Here is a 16836-nt window from a genome sequence, read left to right on the forward strand (position 1 = left end):
TCTTCCACAACCCATCCTCCCTCCTGGAAATATCTTCTGCTAATGGGCCATTGAGTGTCACTGATAAAATTCCATCATCCCATTGGGAGATGCTCCGCCCAGGGGAGAGGCCAAGCATTCCTACCTGGATATAAACTGAGATTTGGAATGCCACAGCAATGTTTCCCACTGCATTCCTAGAGGAACAACTTTCTTCTCTACTGAATTCCCAGATGAAGACCAGGCCCATCAAAACCAAATCTGAACTTTCAGAGGAAAACTCCACCCTTCTACAGAAGCACACCTGGCACTGCAGGAGGGCTGCAGCCACCATTGAGTGGGACTGTTGCCAACCGCTGACCAACAGGGTGTCAGGTTGTATTCTGACTCAGTATTTTTTTTGTATTATTGCATTTTTATTTTAATTATCCTAGTAAAAAACTGTTATTCCCATTCTCATATCTTTGCCTGACAGCCTCTTAATTTCAAAATTATGTTAATTCAGAGGGAGAGGGTTTACATTTTCCATTTCAAGGAAGGCTCCTGCCTTCCTTAGCAGACACATGTCTTTTCTAACCAAGACACCAAGGAAATGGGTGAGCACCCCTTGATTGCAGCCTGGTGCTGGTTCAGCCCACTGTGCCCCCACCACACCCCGCAGAAAGAGGCTGTGTCAAATCAGAGAGGGAGAAGCAAGCCAAGGTGCTGCAAATGGATTTGGCAGCATCCATCAGCTCCAATTTGAAGTGCTTGTTTCCTTCTCTCTTGTGTTCAAAGCCCTTCTGGAGGCTGCCAGCTGTGCCTCCTGTAAGCAGTGTTTTACTGTTAACCAGGGCCATGCACACTATAAACAAAGGGCTTTGCATCAGGACCTTCAAAAACCACAGAAATCCCCAAAACTTACAGATTGAGGGTTGCAGCACCTGGCCTTGGGAAAAAAACTTCACCTCACTCTCTATGAGCTGTTGTCACTGTAAAGGGTTATAATACATGTCTGTCTTAATTTATTTTCAGGCACTCATAACTCAGTAGTGGGAGCTTATTTTTATTGCCCAAGTAGGGTGTCAAGCTTGTTTTATTGCAGTTTTGATAACCAGAATGTGTAAATAAATGAAGAGAAAAAAATGCCACTGGGCCATTTGGCCTTTTGGTTTTTAAATGAATGTTAGAGTTTTCTGCTGAGAACATCCAGCATTGTTTTCACCAGGACCCCTAAGAATTCTTGCTCTGTCCAGTTTTTTCAGGCAGGGAGGCTTTACCACATGCATTCTAGAAAACCTGAATGAGAAAAAAGAGAGAAAAGGGAAATCCACAGTGGCTACTCCTGGATAATTTTCCTCTTGTCTCTTGTCAGCAAATTACAGAATTTTTACCCGCTCATTTAATGTATTAAAAAGGCCTTTTGAAACTTTCAAGTAGCCAAGATACTGTAATAATACTAGAAAACCTCACACAATAGTAGACAGAAAAATGGATAACAGCTTTTATTATGGAATCATATGAAGCCAATGGACTGTGCACAAAAAGGCATTTCAGCATGAAGGCACTCTGTCCATCACTGGGGCATCAGCCCTCTGGCTATTTGCTCTGATAACAGCTCCAGTGAAACTGGGGCTATCTGGGAGTGTGTGATTTTTGTCATTGACTCAAGCAGAGCCATGATTTGGCTGCTGAAGGTCTGAGGCTAATGGGACTGAGAGGTGAGCACTGAGAGTGGGAAGGTGTCAGTCAGCTGGGTAAATTACAACAGCCAGAAGGAGGAGGTCAAAGCATCTCTCTGCCAGCACTGAGCAATTTGGGATGGCAGAAGCAGAGGATTGTCTGGGTGAGGCAGGGTGTGGGATTGACTGGTGCCAAGGGGAGCCAAGATAAAAAGAGAAGCAGAGAGCTGGTTTTGGCTCTGACACAGCATCTGTCCTACAGGGGGAAGGAACAGGCTTCATTTCCTGCCCTACTAATTAATAGGGTTCAGCCCATTTTGGGTAAGTCCATCCCAAACTAGATGGCATCCAAGTGCTCTGCCAACACCCAGCAATGAACTTAAACTTACATGATAATTCCTCAGGTGTGGCTGCTCCCACCTGCCTCATTCTGCAGGGACTTCTGCAACTTTAATGGGATTACACATAAGCAGAAATGCTTTGCTTGAAGATCCATGGCTTTATTAGCAGTGTGAGGTTTCTGTGGAGCTTTGAAAAGACCAGAAGTTCCCCTTGCAGGTTCAGGCATGGCTCAATTTTATTAATCTCATGTTATCCTTTATGTCACATGACCAGCTTGTTCTCATTTGAGCTCTATGAACTCATCACGGGCAAGCATATGGCTGGAAAAGAAGGATTTTGGGTTGAGTGACAAAAAATGGTGAGTTCACAGGGGTTTTTTGGTCATAAGGTGCATTTAGTCAATCAAAAGCTGGACTTTGAAAGGCTTGTGGGGAAGAAATGTTGATAAAAATGGGAAGGAGGCAGTGGTAGTGTAAGAGGGGAGGAAAGAAATGATTTATGATGAAGCCAAGGCAGCTGATCTGAAAGAGATAATTATTCTTCTATAACTGGCCAGGGAATGGGGGAGCCATTATGTGGATGAATGAAGACAGCAGAAGCAATTTGTCAGCCTGACCTGTTTGAGTGAGTAACTTCAATTTCTCCTTGTCTTCTTCTAAGTGATTTTTCTTTCATCGTCACATAGGAATGTGTTTTACATTTCAAGCTCTCCTGATGCTTGCCTGAGTGAGGGAAGAGAAAAAGGAGGACTTTTGCATGAATACCAGCCATGTTTTTGCAGCAGTGCCCACTGGCACTACAGATACTACATGCACATTGTGCCAGTTGTACCCAGTTTTGGGGGATTTCAGCCTTGGCTGTAAAAGATGCCTTCCCAAAGAAAATTTGGAATTCAAAAGGCAGTCCAGAGGCAGCATATTCATTGATTTTTTACAGTGAATGTGATTTATTTTCTTTTTTGATTGAACAAAAGCGGTTTCTAAAGCTTTCACTTTACAAACCTAAGGCACATGGCATGTGAATATTGAGCATTACACTCCCAAATTGCTGGATGTATTTCTGAGGGCATTTGTGGCAACAGCTCCTCCATATTCTTCTTCCTCTTTCTCTAAGGAGCAAGTCACCTCCAGGATTGGAAATGAAAGCCAGACCTGGGGCTGGATGGAGATGAAGCACGGGGTTGGAGATAAAGCACAGAAATAACTCCTGTGGCTCTGTACCCAAACATGTCTGGCCCCCTGCAGTGCCCCTGGTGGCAGCCAACCCCAGAGGTGTCCCTCTTATAAAACTTTAAAGTGGGTGAATGCCATGAAAAAGGTCCTTCAGGAAAGATGTTGACATACATCATCAGCATGGTGTGTCTTGTATGCCAAAGGCCCATGTGGATTCAAACCCATTTTTTGCCTCAGACCCCCTCAGGGCTGGGGAACATTTGCAGGGCAGACCTGGCACATATGGCTATCCTGAGCTCCCAATGTTGTCTGCTCTCTTCTTGGTGTAGGCTAGGTGTTAATCCACTCTCTAGGTGAGGGATCTCCACTTAATTCCTCCTTCTGCCCAAGCAGGCACACACCAAGATCCCTGACTTACAGAAGAGTGTCTCAGCTGACAGCCAGCACTTCCTCATGTTCAGGTTCTGGGTTTGGGGTTCCTGACTGTGAGGTGGAAAAGAGGAGCTTGGTTCACCGCAGGTGAAAAGCAGAATTTCTCCTGATTCTCCTGCTGTGGAGGTACATCCTTTTAGACTATTAGATAAAAGTCTAGACAGAGATGAAAGGAAAAGTGTTTTTCTTGGTTGTGTTTTATAAGAAAAGAGCAAACTCTGTGCTTTGAATGGAAGAAGCCATGGTGGACGCCTGATTTTTCACTGATTTGGTCTTTTAGTGACCCTAGGGAGTAGTGAGGATTTTAAGAGCACCCAAAGTTATGACATCTTTTGGAAAATGCTTCCTCTGGCATAACCCTGGCTTTAACCACAGGGAGAGTCTGTCCTGCTCCAGGCACTGCACACAATCATTTTGCATCTTTTCAGTGACCCTAAAGAGGAGCTGTAAGTGCACCCTTCCAACTACTTTCTGTGTCGACTCCTTGTTACCTGCTAAACTAAACTTTTACTTCTGTGGTTACTTAAAGAGTGATTATTCCACACCCTCATCAGCCTTGACAAAGAAATTCAAGATTGGGAGTCCTTTTGGTTTCCTTCTGAGGCTCTGGCCAAACTCACAGAGATGATCTTCTGTCCCGAGATGCACTTGCCTGTCCCCTGTGAGGAGACCTCCTCCTCCTCACTCACCTATAGTATGGCCACAGCTCCCTGGAGGAAACAGACACTCCCAGGGACAGAGCTTTGGCTGGCCTGTTCTGGGCACCTTCCTTTTAATTAAATAAACTGTGTGCCAAAAATGCCACTTGCTCTCCACTGGCTGTAAAAGGTGAGAATCTGAGATGCAATCAGGTTAACTGGGCACACCTGATGTAACTTCCCTTTGAGATATTTGTTGCAGCTTGGGAAGAAATAGCAGAAAATATGATGCAAGAATGTCATCTTCTTTCTCTTAGTTACAGTACCAAGGAGGCAGGGAAAAGGAACAGCAATGGGGATTGTGAGATTTACTTGATCCCTTGGCTGCTTTTGGTGTTTAGATAAGTCACGTTTCTTATATCTTTTGCCTGGATGAGCTCATAAGTGCAAATATGTGCAGCTTCAAATGTGTCCATTCATTATTGAACAGGAAAGGGTAGTGGAGCACTTCTGTCAGAGGCTGGAAACCATAAAAGACATAAGTGATGGTAGTAAAAACCAAGCTGTTATCAGAGGAAGAAGGGGGGTGGGAGGGAGGAAGGCAACCCTCCTGCATTTATTCCTCTGAGACACAATTAAAACCCTGAACGAAGATTTTCAGAAAGGACCATGTTATAGCCTCTGCTTCATGTGCCACACTTAAAATGAATTATGAATTTGCAACAGAAGGAAAGTCTTTCATCCCAGCTTTAGCTATTTGACTCAAAGTTTAAAACTAATGAACCCGTGGGGCCCCGTTCTCCACTGGTGTTGGAATGGTGCAAAGCCTGGGTGAGGGGAGGGAGAGCATCACCTCAGCGTGGGGCATGGATGTGCAAATTCAGACTTGAGGTGGCTCAGAGTGAGACCAACCACCTGGGATTAGTTCAGAGTTGTTGCTACACACCCAGAGGGAATGCCCTCTCTTTCCAAGGCAGCTAATTCATTTTTCATGATGATTTGGACTTGGTCTTCTTCTCCCCCCCACCCCCCCCCCCCCACCTTGAAACTCTCGATTTTGTGATGGAACAGAGCTATTAGAGGTGATACATGATTTATAAATAATAAGCATCTGTCTCAGGTTGGAATATGAAATAGGATATTTGGAAATTAAAAGCCAGCTTTATATAGCAGATGCTTTCCATTCCTCTCCCTCAAAAGTAAAAATGTAGGCCCAAAGTTTGTAAAGATTCAGATTATCCATGAAAAATGGACAGTGCTTTTCTTCAGCTGAAAGAGTTACCTTCAGTCAACCTAAATGCACTTTTATTTAATGTATTTAACCAGATCTGCACCCCGGGCAGCTTACAAATGAAACACCAACCACGGAGCTTATGCCTGGAAGCCCTAAGACATCTTTCTCTCTCTTTGATATGACTGACACATCCCATCCTTGCCATAATACAATCATCATTATGTTTCTAAACAGTCAAGTATTGTAGAATTTAAAATTCCCTGGCTAGAGATGAAGTTTTGTGTTCATTGTAGGAGTTAATGCTTTTTTATTAGGGAAGTTAATGTAATATTGATTTTGTGCAGGGGAAAAATATGTTGCCATGTTGTGATAGATGCAAAAGGTGAAAGGACTTCATAAAAAGAGATTAATATTTTTTTATTCATTTAAAAAGCATTCCCAGCAAATGTGCAATTGCCCAACATGTGAAGATTTTTCTATGAGGTTAAACATTTTACCCTGTTCTTACAGCTACAACTCTTTTTTTCCCTTTCCAAAGACACACATAAGAGAAATGTTATTCCTCACTATGAAGTGTTAATGTTAGGTAGCAGCTGTGATGGTATCAGCCAATATGTTGCTTTTAATGATCTCACTCATACATTATGAATGAGGAAATTGCAAGGCAGGAAAACATAGTGAACATAATCTTTAACTGTTCAGCTGCTAAAGAGCTTTTTACCTGAAAGTTACATTCCCTCTGACTTTCCTGTTTGCAACAACAAGTTGACATCATGCTTGGCTTTACACCAGCATAAACCAGGGATGTGGTCAAACCACAAGCCATGTTAATAGGTTTTTATGAGTTAAAAAAACCCTCAAAATTCAGCCTTTAGATGCAGTCCACTTTGTTGCACCCCAATAAAATGAATCCACTGATTTCAAAGCAGCATGTTTGCCCACCACACCTCAGCCTGGCAGAAGATGTGCCATGAGTTTTGATGCCTGCATTTATCAAATCTTGGTTCTTTAGGGTGAGCTGCTTAGTTTGCCACTCCTGTTTGAGATGGCTCCAGGAAAGAGGGTGCTGAGGGCTCTTCTATCAGCCACTAGCTCCTCCTTATTCAGGGCTGGACAAGCCAGGCCAAGGATGTTGAAACAGCCAGCCTGACCATCAGTGCCAGCCAGGCACCAGTGGATGGGGCCCCATTCCCACCATGACAGGCTCACAGGGGCTGTCTGGCCCCACATCCCCGCTCAGCTGTGTGCCACTTTCCTTGACAGGCAGGCACTGCCTCTTCTCTGCTCAGGGTTTTGCCTTCACTCTTTTTCCTCTCCACTTCCTTCCTCACCCAGGAGTACCAGGAGCTGGCTGTAAAGGCATCCCATAAAACACTCCAGACAACTGCATCATTTGTTCTTTCTTCTGATATTTTATCCCTGAACTCCCAGAGATGAGAATCAGCTGCAGAATCCTCTAAGGCTGCAGGAAACTGCTGTGCCTTAACGCCCTGTCCTTCCTGCCTTATCACTGCAGGATGTGAGGAAGAGATTATTGCCTCCTGCCTCAAAACAGCCTTTTGGATCCCTGAAAACTCTGACATCCACACCCTCCAGCCAGGTTTCTGGCCCTTGGGCTCCTGGAATGGTTGCTACTGGCTGGCCTGTGCCATGACCCATTGCCCCATCCCTGGCAGTGTTCAAAGCCAGGCTGGATAAGGCCTTGAGCAGCCTGGTTTAGGGAGAGGTGTCTCTGCCCATGGCAGGGGGGTTTGGGATTAGATGGACTTTAAGGTCAGTTCCAAGCCTCAACATTCTTTGATTCTGTGTCCCACCACAACCACACCTGTGCAGGAGCCCACCATGAGCCCTGAGACCTGTCAGTAAATCACAACCTGACTCCTTTTCCTGCTTCCAGGCTGTTTTGCTACAGCATAAAGGACATTCCTAATTCTCTTTATAGAAATTAGTCCCTTCCATCCTTCCACTTTATTAGTTTGCTAAATATTTTGGGATGTATCGTCTTTCCTTCACATAGGATTACAACACTCTCCTGGCTCAATAAAGCATTTGGAAGAGTTTTGCTAATTTGTATTAATTGCACAACAAAGGCATTTCCCTGTCCTCCAGTTAGGGGGCTGTTGGGGTCAGAGAACAGGGAACACAGAGCCTCTTCCTGTGCTTCTCTCATGCTTTTCAGCCAAGAGCAGTGGAGGAGAACACAACAGAGGAAGAAGAAAGGAAAAAAAACAACTCCACCAAGCAAGTAAATGCTTGGAAGAAACTTCTGCAACCTTCAGGCCTGAATTTTCTTTGTGTAAAATCATAAAACAGGAATCACAGAGAGAAATGCTGCAGCTACTGCTTTGCAGGAAATTAAATTAGATCATAATTTCTCTTACTAATTCTAGATGCCTTTCTGGATTATATTTATATGCAAATATTTTAATATGGATGATATACTGGAAGACTGGTATTCATTGCCCTCTAAAAAAATATATATATATTCTACTTCAGGAGACAATTTGTGTATGGAGGGTAGCCAAAAGGAGAATGTCAGAAATGTTGATTTTATCCCTTGCAGGCAGGTATGCTGAGCCACTCCTCTCTTCACAGCATGGCACACACTCAAGAAGAAAGAGAAAAATGTAATGCAATCACCTCCCAGCAGGGTTCCCTTGTTTCTGGCATAAGGATTAGTGAAGACAAGATGGGAAACACAACGTGCAAAGGAAAAAGATGGGCAGAGAAGCAGCTCACTGTTCCTTCTGGTGCTGCACATGCCTGCAGAACATCCTCATACACCATGTGAACACCAAATAATACATGGCATGTCTGGATGCTTGCAAACATCTGGGGCAGCCACCAAACTGATACCTGTGTCCTCTCAGACATGGTCCCTGCTGAGAACACCTTGTTTCAGACCATGTCCTCCCTCCCCACTGACCATCCAGGCAGGCAGTAACCCTGCAGGGATGTCCTCTGCAGGGCTTTATCCCGTGGGACACCCCAGCTGCTCAGCCAGGATCAGGTGAGCACAGTGGTCCTGAGCTCCTGCTGGAGCCCAGGGCAGCTTAGAGAGGGGCACCTGAGCTGGGTTTGATTAGAGGAGGAGTTCCAGGTGATGCTGGGCCCACAGCATGGGCAGGCTCTGGGAGCTTAGGGAGGGTTCAGTCCTTCCTTGAGGCTGAAGAGCAAATAGAAATTGCTACAGGGGGAGCATCTGCCATCCAAACTTTGTGTTGAGGTCGCCTCTGAAAATCAGAAGATGCAAGTTTAGGATTATGCCTTAAAGAAGTCCACTCTTGGCCACAACAACCACTCCCTCCCGCTGCTGCTTCCTTGCAGACATGTTGCCTCACAGCCAGTGGCAGTGATCCAAGGCTAGATGTGATAAAGTGTGACCTTCCTTCCTATTCCTCGTCACTCTTCCTTTTTTCATTAAATCCCTCTGCCTCCCACTTGCCACTTGGAGTGAGACAATGACTCATTTGTTTATAAATTCATCTACTTATACTTTGCTTTCCCATTCTCTGCTTCTGTATATTTTATGTCTCTACAACTTCCATGACTAAAATCATCTTTAATTAAGAGGTTTCTTCTAATCTGGACTTTTGATACCTTAACATGCTTTTTTTTTTTTACCCTTCATTGTTACAGTTAGATGCCTTCAAGAAGAGACAGTTGCCTGCTTTTAGTCAAGATGTTAATATTTACACACTGGAAAAATGAAAGTGTTTAATTTCTCTTGAGGAAAAAGATAGTGAAAGGTCTTTAAATGAAAGACAGAGGATCTGTAAAGAAGACTTTGTGTACCACTCCACACTTGTGATGGATGCACACCCCTCACCCCACTTTGGTACAGGCTCCAGAGGGGATAAAGGCCTGAGCCACAGATGGGTCAAGAACTCCTCCAGGAAACTCTCAGAGGAACAGAGTGACCCCTGAGCATCAATGCATATGAGCTGGGAACACCAATCATGCAATTAACAGATGAATAGAGAGCGGTTTTTCCAAGACTCATTTATCAAGGAACAAAGCAATTTGTGGGTACAAGGAGTTTCATGCATACTTTTCCCATTGTATGCAATCTGATTGCAGGCCAACCACTTTATTCCATAAATATGACAGCCTAAGTGAGCCTTCTCCATTCCAGGCAGTGGGGCTGCATGGTGGGGATCTGCCTGGAGCTGGGACACCTCTCAAGTTGCTCCTTGAGGGTGTGACCTTCTACTAATAACAGATCTTGGCGCTAATCCAATCCAGTTCTTTCTAAATTGCAGCAGCACTGCAGGCCAGGTGAGTCTCCCTTTGAGCAGGATTTGATGTTCCTGTTCTGAGACCGAGATCCTTCCTAGCTGAGGGCAGTGACCCCTTACTCACAACAGGTCCTTGGGGAGTGACTGACAGCAAGCTGAATTCACACCAGAGAAATCCATAGAGCCAATTCCATTAGAAATAAACCATGCCCAAGCCTGAGAATGAGATGGGCTCAAGATGTTCCTAAGCTCTATCAGGAGTTTAAAAAAGCACAAGATTTCACTCTGAACCTTGAGACTCAACAGGAAAGTCTCACTTACCCTTTTACATCTTCATCTTCTGTTTAATAATAATTCTAGCTCGATTCTAACTTGATTTTCCTGTGTATGTTATTTCCATGTAGTAAATAATAAAGTGAACCTTGCCATTGAACTTTGTTAGTTGTGCTTTCACAAACTCATATTAAACCACTTCTGCTAATAATACCTTTGGTGGTAATTCCTGAAAGGATTTAAATCACTCATCCATGACAATACCATCCCAACTATTGCCCTCCATAAGGCTGGGCAGTGCAGACCTCTTGGCCCTGCTGTGTAAAATCATTCTACTGCAATGACATAGTAACTCAAGCAAGGAAAACAAAAATTAAAAAAAAAAATAAATTAAAATCTACTAAAGGTTTCTCATCACCAATCTTTGAGGTCTTTTGATGGCTGCAGCACACTGCAGTTCTGCATCCTCTCTGCTGCTTGCTTGTGTTTGCATCTCCTTCACAGGAAAAATAAAATATTTTCTCAGGCTGACAGACAAGGATTCATGTTCTGCTCTTTCAGTAATTTGGAAAATGAAAATATACAGCTCACAGCTTTTTGTTATTTTTAACAGAACTATATTTTATCCTTTCATGTCAGAAGCGAGACAGATTAATGGCTTCTGGAATTTATTTCCAATGCTGATTTTATTTCCAAAGTTTTGAGAGCAACGAGACAGATCTGCAGTCCTCTCTCCAGTGGGAAAGGGAGGTGGCATCTGTTCCTGCTTTGTCCTCAGAGCTGCCAGCAAGAGTGTCTGGACCAACCATCCATTCTCTGCCAGTGCATGTATTCAGCCAGAGGGCCCTTTTCTGCTGATGTAAATGAGAATTGGCCTGAAAGTGCTCTAATATGTGATAAGGAGCCAATAACCCCTCAGCTTTCTGAGAGAACAAGAGAGTTTTAAATCATCTTTAGTTTGCATGTCCTTTAAAACTTGTGCTAGGCAAAGCTTAGCTGGACTTAAAGCCCTTGTCTGAGTGCTCTGGCCAAACTCTGGTTTCTGTTGTGCTGGCCATCCTCACAGAGAGATACTCAGCAGGAATGCTCAGCTTGTGGTTCTCTGTCCTAAGGGGATTGCTATGCTGGGCTTGACACGTGGCCATTCTTCCTTACCAGTGAGCTGCTACCTCTGCCTAGTCCTGCTGCCAGTGGGAAGGTCCATGCCATGACTGCTCAGTCCTTGTACCAGCATTTTGGTCAGACGTGGGTCTCTGGATGGCATTTTACAGGGCTTTTGGGAGACTGCCAATCCAGAACTGTGATTTTCCAGACAGCAAAAAGGCAATCATCAGCCAAAGACAGCCAGTGATATCAAGGGTATGTCCAGGCAGCTTTCCCTGTGCCCTCAGCCAGGAGAGACCAGAGCACAAGTCTGCAGAGGGGTGAGGGCAGGAGCAAAGGCTGATGCTGCTTGGATTGGAGATGTTGTTTCCCTCTCATCTCCCTGCTCATTACAATTTGCCACGGAAGTCAAATCAGATCTCAGAGTGTTTGCTCCAGTGCTGTTTTCTGTATGAACTGGAGCAGTAAGAAGAGAATACCTGAACTCCAGAAGAAACTGTGTTCACTGATTTTCTGATAGATGCCAAAGCCTCCTTCTCTCCTACAGCAATTTCTGCATTTCCAAAGTTTTTAGCTGAGATGGGTATTTTGCAATCCAGACTTGATTTAGGTTCTTCAGGTGATGGTGAATTCACAACCTCATGAACTAAATTGTTCTAATAAAATCAATGGTCGAAAATTTCTGCCTTATTCTTTACCTGAATTTATCTGTCTTTAGCATCCAGCTACAAAATCTCATTATGCTATTGTCAGTGAGATTAAGGTGTTCCCTCCACACAGGTACACAGGGCAGCATTAATCTGCCCAGGTTTAGACATCTGCAGTGCACACCTACATATGCATCAGTCATCAGTGATGCTTATTTGGTCAGAGGAGAGAAATGAAGACTAGCATGATGTGAATCACCTCCCTTAAAATAGATGTCTGGCACACATCAGATGAACTACCCTGCAGCAGTGCTTCTTTCTTTCAGACTGGATGGCCAGCTCAATCAAAATTTAAGGGAAGTGCATCTTCACAGATGAGGAGTAGCCACCACTTAACCTGGCAAAGTTATTTGGAGCAAGTTATAGTCTAACCTATAAAATAAAAAACCCACTATGAGAGACTGATAGAGATGCTGGCCATCAAGTGTATTTCCTAGGATGATTCAAGCCTGTTCTTCACTCTGTCTCTGCAAATGGTGGTTGATGGCTGGAAATTACTTTCAGCTCACTGCAGAGAGTCAGTGCCATGCCCATTTGTCACTTTGGTCCCATATGAGCCTTCAGGTTTAAGCATCTGCAAATAATTCCTCTTTCCAGCTCCTGGTGTTGCAGAGTCCCCTGGAATTTGTCTTGGTTCACCTCAAGTAGATTAAGTAGAAGAAAAGTTGTTGAGTTTTAAAACTGAGGAAACTAATAGGTTAATATTTCCTTTATTTTATCTGATCAGATTTAGAAATTGCTTCTACCTCAGCTGTAGAGGAGAATAAAGTATCGCAGTTATATCCAAAGAGAGTTCAAAGTCTAGTTTATCACTGTATGGAGAAATGGGTAAAAATCAATAAGATTCAACTTTAATTGATTTCATATAGGGAAGAGTCTGCTCTATAATATCTGAAAGCCATTAGTCAATGTGTCTTTGAAGTATTAAATTTATTATGAAAACCCTGAAGATATTCTATTTTAAATACATGGGAGCTTATGTGCTTACTGGATTATAGGAGTGTATTAAACACAACACTCACCCTCTAATGGAGCACTGCACTGTTTTCACACTATCATTATTCTGAATCTCATCTTGATCCTGCAAATTCACAGAAAAGGTACCTATAAAATGCCTATCTGGCATTGTGCCCACTTAATTATTATCTCAGGGATTATTCTAATGGGCACATTGGAATCTCCTTTGAGAGTGCAAGGCCTATAAAATAACATCTCTTTATGCTTTGATGTTTAGGACCTTCTTCCAAATGCCTCAGGTGTCTGAAAAAGGGTCCTGGGCTTGGGGTGGTATTAGTGGGTGGTTTTGCACTTGTCTGTGTTTCTGTCTAGTTTATATTTACTGTGCCTCACACAACCAACCTTTTGACACCTCACTTTCTTGGAGATGAAATTACTTTCTAAGGAGAAAAATTCAGTCACTACACCCAGACCTTACAGGTCCAGCAGTGCTTGGACTTTGTCATACCCTGGCCCACATTGAAGCTGCTGGAAAAACACAAGCCAGCCCAAAGTGTGACTCAGTGGATGTCCCTCACCTGAGCTTAGATATTACCTTATTTCATTATGTCTTTCAGGGTTTCTAGTGAAAGTAGAGAATAAATTTTTATAATAGATTAGAACACTGCAATTCAAAAACTCCTGTGGGGTAAATTTACAAATATTTCTTCTATTGATGGTGAAACATGCCCAGGTCCATTAACAGGGAAAACAATTTATTCCCAAGAAATAAAACTACTAAATGATGACATATTAATTTAAATCACATGCATTATGTCAAATAGATTGCTTTTCTGTTTATGAACTAGAAACAATGGGTTTTTGTATTTATCCTTTTAAAACTCCTTTAGCAATGTTATGAATAGTTCAAGATGTAGCTTTGACAGGTCTAATTCATGAGTTGGGGAGCTAGTTATTAATTCCTTTTCTTGCCTTAAAGTCTTTAATGAATCAGAGATTTGTCTCCTTTCTTATTTATTTTCAGGGTAAGGAATGATGTTATAGGGAATGTTCATGGCTAGACAAGAGTCTCCATGTAGTATGAGCTGGGCACACTCATGCACACAAACAGGGAATTAATTTACTTTCTTTCAAATTTCCTTGCCATTTTGGCCCTGTGATCATTTGAGCTGTGAGATTTTGCATCTAAATGTTACAAATAAGAAGCTGATGCTACTCCCACACCTGGAAAGGCAATGAAGCTGGATTAAGAGCATAAATCTGCAGAGGGGCATTTCCAGAGGATGAGGCTAAAATCTTGGTTTCCCAGGGCCAGTTATGGAAAAATAAATCCCAGTGAGGGGATGTAACATTTCACTGGTCTCCCATAGAACCAAGCTGCTTGATTTGGAAAAAATGTTCACAGCTATTTCCCCCATCCCCAAGGACTCTTCAGATTGTTTTTGTTCATGTACCTCATATCTATCCTCAATGAACAGAGAGCTGAAATGGCTTTTCTTCAGGAACAAAACCTGCCCCCAAGAGAGCTCAAAAACATTGCATACTTCTGTAGAAACCACTTCAGCCATTTCTGAGCTCTCAAGTGTAGTGTAGGGAGAATACTGGTCCTGGGGGAAGAGGAGGGGAGGGATGAGAATGAATTTCACCCAGGCAGGATGGGTTTGCTGTTCATTACTTGCTCTCATTTCAGGACAGTTGTTCTATCAGCACTGAAGGAGCAGCATCCCTGAGAAGTGTCTGTAGCAATCACTTCCTGATGAAAAGTGCTTAAAAACTATAAAAGTAAAACTGTGAACAAGTTCTAAAGACACACATAAGATAATTTGATTGATACAAGAGATTTTTTAATGATACAGTGTCTGCCTAAAAATAAAAAAATCTCTAGTGCTTAAATAGGAGCTTTTAATAGCAAGTAGAATATAAGGCAATTCCCTAAATAATTTTACATATGGATACAGGCAGTGGTTGACTAAGGTAAGAAAATAATACTAACTTCTTCAAATCCTTGGGAAGGAGCAACATCTTAAGACTTTTGAAACAAGTTGTATGTTGAACTTGACAGGTTTCATCCCATTATGTAGGGTGATTTGAAAAGTGATTTGACTAAGCAAATGTTTCTCCTTTACAAACTGAAACAAGAGTATTTTCTGTAACTCTTTGGATTATGCAAAAGTTTACCAAACATTTAAGGTTTCTGACCTTACTGTTTGTGAAGGCTTTGATGGGAATGGAAAAGTCTGGGAATGACAAGACCTGGTGCTTGTAATGGAAGCAGAGGAATAGAGAAAAGAGGAGCATGATGTTGCATGAAAGTCTCTTTCATGAGAAAAATCATCTTTCTCCCACTGGGATGTCATGGCAAGAGGGCATATATGAATATAAGGCAAGAAAATAATGTATTGATTTTCCTGTTAGATGTTATAATACATTCTTTGTTGTTCCAGGAAAGGATGGTTGTGTTGCCCAAAAGAGAAACAGGCTATTATGTTCTGAACTATTCCTGAAGGCAATGAAAATACATTTAAAAGGCATTACCCTAAGCTACAACAGAATGTAGGAGAGGCTAATGTTTAACTTAGCATACAACATGATGAGAAACTAACTTCAGTGCTTATTTGGAGAGCCAAACTTTCCCAAATGGGGTTTAAAAGAAAGTTTATTTGTTAATGTGCCAAAGGCACCAATACCCTCACTTGTCATCTACCTCTAGTTTCCAGACTCTCAATAAGTTTCCTTTATTTCTCCCCTTCCTCAGAGTAGTGGTAACATTTAATGAGACTGAAGCAGAGACTTCCAAGCCAACAAGAAGAATTTTGCAGCTCGTGTTGCTGTGGTGAGTCACTGCTGTTGTGCCCCTCTGTTCACCCAGTTAGATGCAACCCATGTTTGTTGGTGTCACTACCCAGTGGTCATCCACTGCACCAGGCATCGAGTCAGATGAATCCCCTGCTTGTACCTGATGGAGGGAACCAGGCACTTGCAGGAGGGGATTTACCTCAGCTCAGATGCCTGGTTTAGGATGTGAAGGTTGACCCCCTAGCAAAACCTCCTCTTCTCTGCAGTCTCAGGAGTTTCAAAGAAGTAGCTCATTTTCAGACAGATAAAATTAGATGGCTTAGCTTGAGGTTAAAATACCTGTAAGTGGAGGTGTTTACATGGGAATTACCTGCCTACATTGCTGTTCCAGTCAGGGCAAGTGGGTCAATGCCATCAGCAGAGCCAAGGGAGATGAACATGCACTGTGTCTACCATGGCTGTGTTGAATCCTTCTCCAAGCTTCTCTGACCACAAAGATAAGGGTTGCAAGGGTTGCAAAACTGATTAATTCATGCATTTTAAACTAAAGTTAAGATTTAGTTAAGCAGTAAGTGTATATTAGTTTTTAAAAACCTAATTATTCAGCAATCCATGAACCATATATTCAGGGTTAGTATTAGCAATACAACAACAACAAAAAAAAAACACGATAGGAATGTTTATACATTTATACAAGGTTAATATAACACTGTGGACTTCTAAATACTCATCTATAATCAATTCCCCAATCCCAGTTTTGTAGCCACAGCCTCACTGAGTTGTAAGCACCCCCTAGGCCAGGTGAGAATAAACAGGACCCCTGGAAATGTGGGTTCCCCTGCTTCACACCTCTTGTAACAGGGATGTAGGTGCTCCAGCTTCACATGTGTGTGTGCTGCAGGCTGCAATCTCCTAACACACACACACCCTGATGAGAAAACCACCACAAGTTCCTCTGGGGCCACTGAGGTGTTTGGAACCAGTTCACATGTCTTGAGCTACCTGAGACATACTGGGAAAGCTGGTGGGTATGATGTGGGACTTGTGACATTCTGGGACAGCAGCTGGAGGTCAAATAGGATAACCCTAAACATCTCAGGTGACAGTGGACACCTACATTTGGTCACAAGACAAGCTCCATTTGGTCACAACACAAGTTCTTCTGTTCTCTTCACACATACATCAGAGGCTGTGCTGACATGGTTTGTGATTAGCCCTGGAGGCTGAATCCCATGATCCCATGAAAACATTCAGATTTTGTGTCTTGCTGCTTGTATCTACAGGCTTTCTGCTCTTGAAATGT

The 16836-nt window shown here is 42.8% G+C and overlaps 1 long non-coding RNA gene across 1 annotated transcript in view; it reads left to right on the plus strand.

Annotated features, from left to right (window-relative positions):
• Window positions 1-2210: 2210 nt before the first annotated feature.
• Window positions 2211-16836, plus strand: part of LOC127059695 (uncharacterized) — a 33134-nt gene continuing 18508 nt past the window's right edge. Inside the window, exons 1-2 of the long non-coding RNA XR_007777733.1 lie at window positions 2211-2340; window positions 2539-2606. This is a non-coding gene — a long non-coding RNA (uncharacterized LOC127059695). The remainder of the gene's footprint in view (window positions 2341-2538; window positions 2607-16836) is intronic.

This window comes from Serinus canaria, chromosome 5 (genome assembly GCF_022539315.1).
Source record: "Serinus canaria isolate serCan28SL12 chromosome 5, serCan2020, whole genome shotgun sequence".
In the NCBI taxonomy this organism is placed as follows: Eukaryota; Metazoa; Chordata; class Aves; order Passeriformes; family Fringillidae; genus Serinus; species Serinus canaria.